General features: G+C 30.6%; 2 long non-coding RNA genes across 2 annotated transcripts in view; one reads left to right on the top strand and one right to left on the bottom strand.

Annotated features, from left to right (window-relative positions):
• Positions 1–5,503: 5,503 nt before the first annotated feature.
• Positions 5,504–6,189, bottom strand: LOC119606987. Its single transcript, XR_005231701.1, has 3 exons — positions 5,984–6,189; positions 5,778–5,911; positions 5,504–5,683 (listed from the first exon to the last, which is right to left on the bottom strand). It is a non-coding gene; the product is annotated as an uncharacterized LOC119606987 (long non-coding RNA).
• Positions 6,190–7,733: 1,544 nt separating this feature from the next.
• The window catches only part of LOC119606986, a 669-nt gene continuing 151 nt past the window's right edge, over positions 7,734–8,251 (top strand). The window contains exons 1-3 of the long non-coding RNA XR_005231700.1: positions 7,734–7,942; positions 8,016–8,149; positions 8,243–8,251. The exon at positions 8,243–8,251 is cut by the window's right edge and continues 151 nt beyond it. This is a non-coding gene — a long non-coding RNA (uncharacterized LOC119606986). The remainder of the gene's footprint in view (positions 7,943–8,015; positions 8,150–8,242) is intronic.

The following is an 8,251-nucleotide window of genomic DNA, read 5'->3' as shown; positions in this document are numbered from 1 at the left end:
CCCTATCGCTGTCATGCAGTTTTAACAATGTTTATGATCCCTATCCAAGCACTTATTGCTCTAAGCCGTTATTTGTCAACTTAACATCAAAGTATCTATCCCACGTAAATAACAAACATGAAGAATTTTACTTAATAATGGCGGATTTAGAATCAATATTCTTCTCAACTTTTTAATGAAAATTTAAAATCAATTAAAAACACGAAGAAGGCAAAAAAAAAAAAAAAAAAAAAACAACAACATTGTATTATACTTAACAAAAAATTTTAATACACATGTCTATAATGCTAAGTACTGACAGCATTTTCCAATAAAAATCATACACGTAACTATTTATAAGGAATGTAAAGAAAAAGCTAAGAACTTAATGTATTAAGAACCTCCAGGCAGTAAAGTTTTTTTTTCACATACTTCTTATTGATTTTTAAATACCCATATCTGAGTTAAGAAATCCAAAACTAAATTATCATATTGCCATCGATATTACCATTTGTAGCATGTAAAATCTTCATGCAAAGACGACACCTTTCAGACCTTATACAATAAGCAGCAACTGCACATGCAACAATGTAGCAAAACAAGTTATGAATATATGAAACTGGTGGCTGTTGTTGCAGTTAAAAGGAATTTTTAGTGGAAATTTAATTTTGTTAATTATTTTGTAATTATAAAACTACATTTGTGCTGATTACTTAAATGTTTTCTGAACGTTTGAATGCTTTTTTCTATTCATTGACTGAAAACTAAAATGTTCGCTTAAAATTGCGCATTTTAGTTATTAAATAAATATTTGCTGTAACGTTTGCAATAATAAATGTTTATTTTAAAATCAAAGTACAATTATAACAAATACTTGTACCAACTACAACAACAACAACCATGCCAAACAAACAACCCGACAATGGACCAACGAACATGTATAGAAATCAATAAGAGACAAATAGACGCCAAAAATGGTAGTGACGTAAACTTAAAAAAAATTACGACAAACGAAAATATAAACTCTTATACAAACACTGATTTAAGTGATGCTAAAATGCTTTATTTAACTGAACATATTGTATAAATTGCCATATTAAAATAATATTACAAAAAAATTTGATATTTGTTAGGAAAAATGCAATACTAGCGACAGACCACAAACGACAAAAAGGAAATTAATATGGATTTGAACAAACTGGTTCAGTGCCGAAAAGAGTTATGGCACCAAACCTTTTAATAACAATAGCGCTCTAAGTTGTCGGGTTTCTTTCATACAAAGAACTGCAGCCCTTTGCTACCCCAAAGAACTAGTCGTGTAACTAGTTACTGTTAAGCACTACTTCATAAATCCTTTAGTTTTATAAAGAAGCAATTTTGAAAATTAACTTTCTCATTAGGATCGTGTATCTTTCTAATGAAGAAGTAGACCCTGTTCTCTCCCCAAAGAACTAGTCACGTAACTAGTTTAGCCTCACATCTTTCTCCTTCAACGATTCTTTAAGTTAATCAAAAGTCCGGAGGAGATTTAGTTTTCCATTTGAATCTTACTCCTCCTTCTTAGAATCTGATCCATAATCCAAAAGTTATACCTACCGCTATTTGAAAAATGAAGTCAGCAGGGACCTCTAGTTTATTGAGTTTTTTTAATAACAAAATCCTTTCCCCAATCGTCGCTGTGTCGCCTACATTGTAACCTCAAATGCCAATTTGCAATTACCAGTAAGCAATGAATAGTTGTTTTTTTTTATTGTTCCTAAAAAACCAGTTGTTGTTTTTATTTTGCAGTAACGTAGTATTTATTGTTGTCTTTCGATTTCTAGTTAGTTTTTCTTTAATGTTATTAAAGTCTAGTTAATAAAATGCCTTTAATAATAAACATTATTTAACAACTAAAAGAGTGAACAGAAACAAAACAACGTAGAGAAAAAAAAATCACAAATGCAGGTGTGCTGTTTACAGCTCAAACGTAGTTTATAGTAAAAGTATTCATTTATTTATTTATTTTACAATGTTACAGCACCAGCAACTAAACCTATATATATATAAAAATATATATAAAAAAAAAATAGCAACAATATACAATATCTACATATAAATGCAATACAATAATGTTTATTTGGGTTTATGATTAAAATGCTAAATAAACAGGTTTGTTTTTTAAGTCTTTTGTTTGCCACCAAACCACCAACCAACTAACAATATCAAAAAAAAAAAACTTCAAAAAATAAAACAAATTTATAATAGCAACTGAATGCAGTAGCCCAAAATTGTTTATTGTTCTTGTAAAAGTAGGTTTTTCTTTCAAATACTGCAATAAAATTGGGTTTAATTTAAACATTGCTTTTTAGCTATTTAGGTCAAATCCTTAAAACTCACATAAATTGCTAGGAAATTAAAAAAAATATATATTTAAATTTCTTTTAGGAAAGCTATTAATAGTAAATAATGTTATTAAAAAGTATGGTCGAGTATGTCTGATTATACAGGCCAACAATGAAAAAACTTTTTAAATAATTTTCACTAATTTCAGTGTTATTTCGTGTGCTCATTCCGAATATGGAAATAAAAAAGTGGTATCACCCACCAATTTTCTACATTTTCATCATTTAGTGCCTCCGACTGTATACTTTAGTCCCAAATATAAAATTTTGTGATTTTACAGAAGCCGTCTCTGTCATTATATGTAAACTAGATAGCGTAAACCGTATTTGGAGTATAGTCATAAATGAGAAACCCTTCAGACGGCAATTTCAAAACTCCAGTTTCAAACTTTGAACAATTTTGTTAAATAAATTTTAAAATTTTTGAGAAAATCTCTTTGTGACTTATGGACAATAAAAAGATGAGGTCTTAAGCAATATATTGTGCACTGTATGTACACCGCGATCATAAGACCTTTTTTACCTATGTACCTCTTGTTTGGTGGAAAGCGGTGGATACCAAGACTTACCTCTCTATTATATAAACAAGGTACAATAATTAGCATGTCTTGCAATCACTGGCTGTTTGAGCTCCACCTCTCAGGATAGTCTTGAGACGATGCTAAACATAACTCCCCTTGATATATACATCAAATGCATTTCTGCTCTACGACTTAAATAGTCGAACGTATTTAAGCACGACCGCATTGGTCATGGCACCATCCTACAAAAGATAGGCAGGCCAATCATGGGACAGGAAACAGACTACATTCTATCTACACTGAATTTTAATAGGTCATTCAAGACCATAATACCGACAAGGGATGATTGGTCCACGAACTCTGTCCTAAGGGACGTCGTGATCTCAATCTATACTGATGGCTCAAAGACAGAAAGGGGCACGGGATCGGGAATCTTCTCCGAAAAACTAAATCTTCTACTGTCTCTTCGACTACCTGATACCTGCACGGTCCTTCAGGCAGAGATACATATATGCCATCTATACAGCCGCGACAAGAATCCGGGAACTAAATCGCGAAAATATATACTTAACTTCCCCTGACGACCCTATCAAAATTGATAGATGAAAGGGCTTTGAGTGAGACGGAACTCAGGTGGTCAAATATCACCACTTGTAGAATATCAAGACTGCTCTGACCCACTCTGACAACAGATAGGTCTAGGACTCTCTTGTCTCTTAGTAAGAACTCGATTAGACTTCTAACTGGTATAATTACTGGGCACTGTGTGATTGGACATATGTCGGAACGTATGGGCTACCCAAATTATAGCTACTGTAGAAGCAGAATCGATACAACACCTTCTATATGACTGCTCAGTCTTACAAGAGCACAGACTACTCTATCTTGGTAGAGCTCTTTTCCTTTACTAAAAGCACCGGCTGGTTTACACGGAGACCGAACGAACCAAGCAATCAACGAAATTAGGGAGGGAAACCATTCTCATTCTCTCAATATTAGAGAATGGTAATTCAAAGGGTATCACAATGGGCCACAAGGTTTCAGCAGCTAAAAATACATTAAAAATAATCCAATTGGTTTCAAAAACCTTCATTCGTTGGCCTGTGTTATTTACCAGTTTATGTAAGAATAGAATTAGTTTTTTTGCGGTTTAATGAAACGTTTTAATCAGATGACGTTCAATATAAATATAAAGCATTTCATTACTGGAATGAACGATTTCGTTTATAGAATGAAAGTTTTCATTATAATTATAATATACATATGATATACATATGTACATACATTTTTTACTAAGTATTCTTATTAGTTAGGAAGATATAAATATGTTACACACCAAATTCTCCAGCGGACCCGTTCTAGTGTAGTGAAGAAAAATTTACTTATATGAATCATACAACTAAAACGCACGTATTTATATTTAATACTAGCTATATTATAGCAAGCAATTCTTAAAAGCTATATATATGTTTTCCCCCATTTCTTTTTAAAGCTCACCTAAAAAATCACACACATTGTAAAATTCCCATAAATAATTAAACATTATCAAAGCATTCTAAATACAACTCGAAACAGACAGTATACATTTTGAATAAATTACGATACACTTTAATTTGCCCCAGTATGTTCACAAACAAATACATATACATGCGTCTAAATAATATACAGTAAAAAAAGACAAATGAATATAAGTGGCGCCACAGAAATGGCAAACTTGCAGCAAACTTAACAAAGTGTTTAATTACAACACAGAAAAAAAAAAAACGAAATGCAACAAAACGAAAAAAGAAAAAAGTAAATGAAGAACTAATTTGAAAATAGAAAGAAACTCTAAACTGTTCTAAATGCAATTTAATATCAAAGAGACCAGCAATGAAAGTATTAGAAGAATTAAAAAGAAATAAAAATAAAAAAGCAATTAAACAAATAAATGAATGAATAAAAATACATAATAAAAAAGCCAACGAAACAGTATATAAGAAGTAATAAAGAAGAGTTACAAAAAACAAACTGGAAAAAAGGTGTTAATGGGTCAGAAGAACAGATATCAAAGAATGCCAATTACACACATAATTTCAAACAATATTACGAGATCATAATGTAAAAAATACAGTTTTTTGATCTCAAATACTTCAGATATATTCATTACATCAAAAACATACTCATAATGAGGTCATTAGAGGCGTATGAGTAGTAATTATTATTTATAATTGCCTGCAAACCATTCTAAGACCTTTGTAGTGTGCACCTCCCTAATAAACAGCTACTAATAAGAAGAAGAAGAGTAAACGAAAAAATAAAGGGATTTTCTATACTTCTTGTCATCTTTGACAAATGGAAATTTGGTAAACAAAAACAAATGAACAAAACTATGAATTTTAAATAGCTGAAAAGAAAAAATATCAGCCATCTTTTCGATAAAGCTAGGTTTCGAGGAAGGAAACGAGGACAAATTCGTTCTTTTTTAATCGAACTGGGCCAACAAAGAAGAAGGTGGAGTTGTGGCTCCGTCATACAAAAAAAAAAACTAAATTTTTGTTTTTTTTATAAATTAAATAAATTTTATTGAAAAGAAATTGTAAACTTAACATTAAACTTAAAACTAAATTTTCAAAATAAAAATAAGAAAAAGCTAAATAAACAAACCTGCAAGCCACTCAACACCAAACTTCATCCATCGAGGGAGCAGCCGCATTAGCATCACCACGCCTGGGGTGCTAGGGTATATTTGGTGATATTCCGACTACAGTACAGTGAAATACCGGGACACATAGACGGACGTTCGATTCGGTTCCTTTTCTTTAAGAAAATAAAAAAAAAAAAAAAAGATAAATATATATTAAAAAAAAAAGTGAATAGTGAGATATTTATATAAAAAAATAGGAAGTCTTACGTCTCGTAAATTTCATCCCGCGTGTGAACATTAACCACGCGTGCGCGAGTTAGGTTAGAGCTCTGGCCTAGGGATCAGTGAGTCGCGAGGTTGATTAACCAAGATTTTCCTAAAATCTTATATAGGTAATTCTCCTAATAAAAAAAAATATATATAATTATTTAGAAATAAATAAAAGGAATTAGAGAATTATAATTTATTCGTACCTCAAACTACTTTGACATCTGGACACGTCACGAACAGGAAATATCCATCTACCCTATCCTCATTTGGGAGATACTTCCGATAAAGTAGTTGGCCGCCAGGAACTAGAGCCGGAAATCGGTAATAAATCCGAGAGGTTGAGAAAGTGAAATTATAAATTATTATTATCAGAAGGGAACTATTGAATTAAACCTAACTTGGAAAAGAAAAGTCGAAAACTAAAAGAAAAAAAATCCAAAATTTAAAACTAAATTTTTAAAATTAAAATTTAAAACTAAATTTGTAAAATTAAAATTTATAACTAAATTTTTAAAATTAAACTTTAAAACTAAAATTTAAAATTAAACTTTAAAACTAAAATTTTAAAACTAAAATTTGAAACTAAAATTTTAAAATTGAAATTTAAAACTAAAATCTTAAAATTAAAATTTAAAACTAAAATTTTAAAATTGAAATTAAAACTAAAATCTTAAAATTAAAACTAGAAATAAGAGTAAAATATGAAATCGTCATCTAAAAGTAAAATTTTTGTAAATTTTATTCCGATATTTTCGTTTATATAAATTCCTTTTTTTTTTAATAAAACAACTTTTATAATGTATAAATGAAAATACTACTTTCCAAGTTTTATTTTAATTAATATGACTGGCTAAAATTCAGTAAACGCGGCGGTAAGTAGGGAAGGTATTGTCTGCGGGGAAAGTTTGGGACATCCCTACTATTGGATGTCATGGCGGGATTCAATCCCGAGTGGGAGGGTTATTTCCTGGCAACAACATCAGCCAGGAGAAGAATTGTTCGATAGACTAGTACGCAGGGAAATGGAGAAAGACTACTTTGAGCCCTTTAACTTTAATATATTTTTGCTGGTATGATTTTTTTGTGATGGTGTGTGTATTCGGTACAGATTGCTGGCAAGGACCACCCCCTCCGGCGAGCTCCAAGCCCGGCAATCGCGAGCATACCAGCGCCGCCGGCAATCTGGCCACACTGTTTTTTTTGTTGTTTCTTTTGTTTTCTGTTTGTTCAATGAACAAACAGATGTTCAACAAATCCACCAACCCACACAGCACATAAATGGCGCCCAACGTGGGGCAAAAATATATTAAAGTTAAAGGGCTCAAAGTAGTCTTTCTCCATTTCCCTGCGTACTAGTCTATCGAACAATTCTTCTCCTGGCTGATGTTGTTGCCAGGAAATAACCCTCCCACTCGGGATTGAATCCCGCCATGACATCCAATAGTAGGGATGTCCCAAACTTTCCCCGCAGACAATACCTTCCCTACTTACCGCCGCGTTTACTGAATTTTAGCCAGTCATATTAATTAAAATAAAACTTGGAAAGTAGTATTTTCATTTATACATTATAAAAGTTGTTTTATTAAAAAAAAAGGAATTTATATAAACGAAAATATCGGAATAAAATTTACAAAAATTTTACTTTTAGATGACGATTTCATATTTTACTCTTATTTCTAGTTTTAATTTTAAGATTTTAGTTTTAAATTTCAATTTTAAAATTTTAGTTTTAAATTTTAATTTTAAGATTTTAGTTTTAAATTTCAATTTTAAAATTTTAGTTTCAAATTTTAGTTTTAAAATTTTAGTTTTAAAGTTTAATTTTAAAATTTTAGTTTTAAAGTTTAATTTTAAAAATTTAGTTATAAATTTTAATTTTACAAATTTAGTTTTAAATTTTAATTTTAAAAATTTAGTTTTAAATTTTGGATTTTTTTTTCTTTTAGTTTTCGACTTTTCTTTTCCAAGTTAGGTTTAATTCAATAGTTCCCTTCTGATAATAATAATTTATAATTTCACTTTCTCAACCTCTCGGATTTATTACCGATTTCCGGCTCTAGTTCCTGGCGGCCAACTACTTTATCGGAAGTATCTCCCAAATGAGGATAGGGTAGATGGATATTTCCTGTTCGTGACGTGTCCAGATGTCAAAGTAGTTTGAGGTACGAATAAATTATAAATTCTCTAATTCCTTTTATTTATTTCTAAATAATTATATATATTTTTTTTTATTAGGAGAATTACCTATATAAGATTTTAGGAAAATCTTGGTTAATCAACCTCGCGACTCACTGATCCCTAGGCCAGAGCTCTAACCTAACTCGCGCACGCGTGGTTAATGTTCACACGCGGGATGAAATTTACGAGACGTAAGACTTCCTATTTTTTTATATAAATATCTCACTATTCACTTTTTTTTTAATATATATTTATCTTTTTTTTTTTTTTTTATTTTCTTAAAGAAAAGGAAC

Source organism: Lucilia sericata, unplaced genomic scaffold (genome assembly GCF_015586225.1).
Source record: "Lucilia sericata isolate MDLA Ls3-8-SP2 unplaced genomic scaffold, ASM1558622v1 Contig000643F_arrow, whole genome shotgun sequence".
NCBI lineage: Eukaryota > Metazoa > Arthropoda > Insecta > Diptera > Calliphoridae > Lucilia > Lucilia sericata.
Note: the sequence above shows the minus strand (reverse complement) of the source record. Positions and strands in the feature narration are given on the sequence as shown.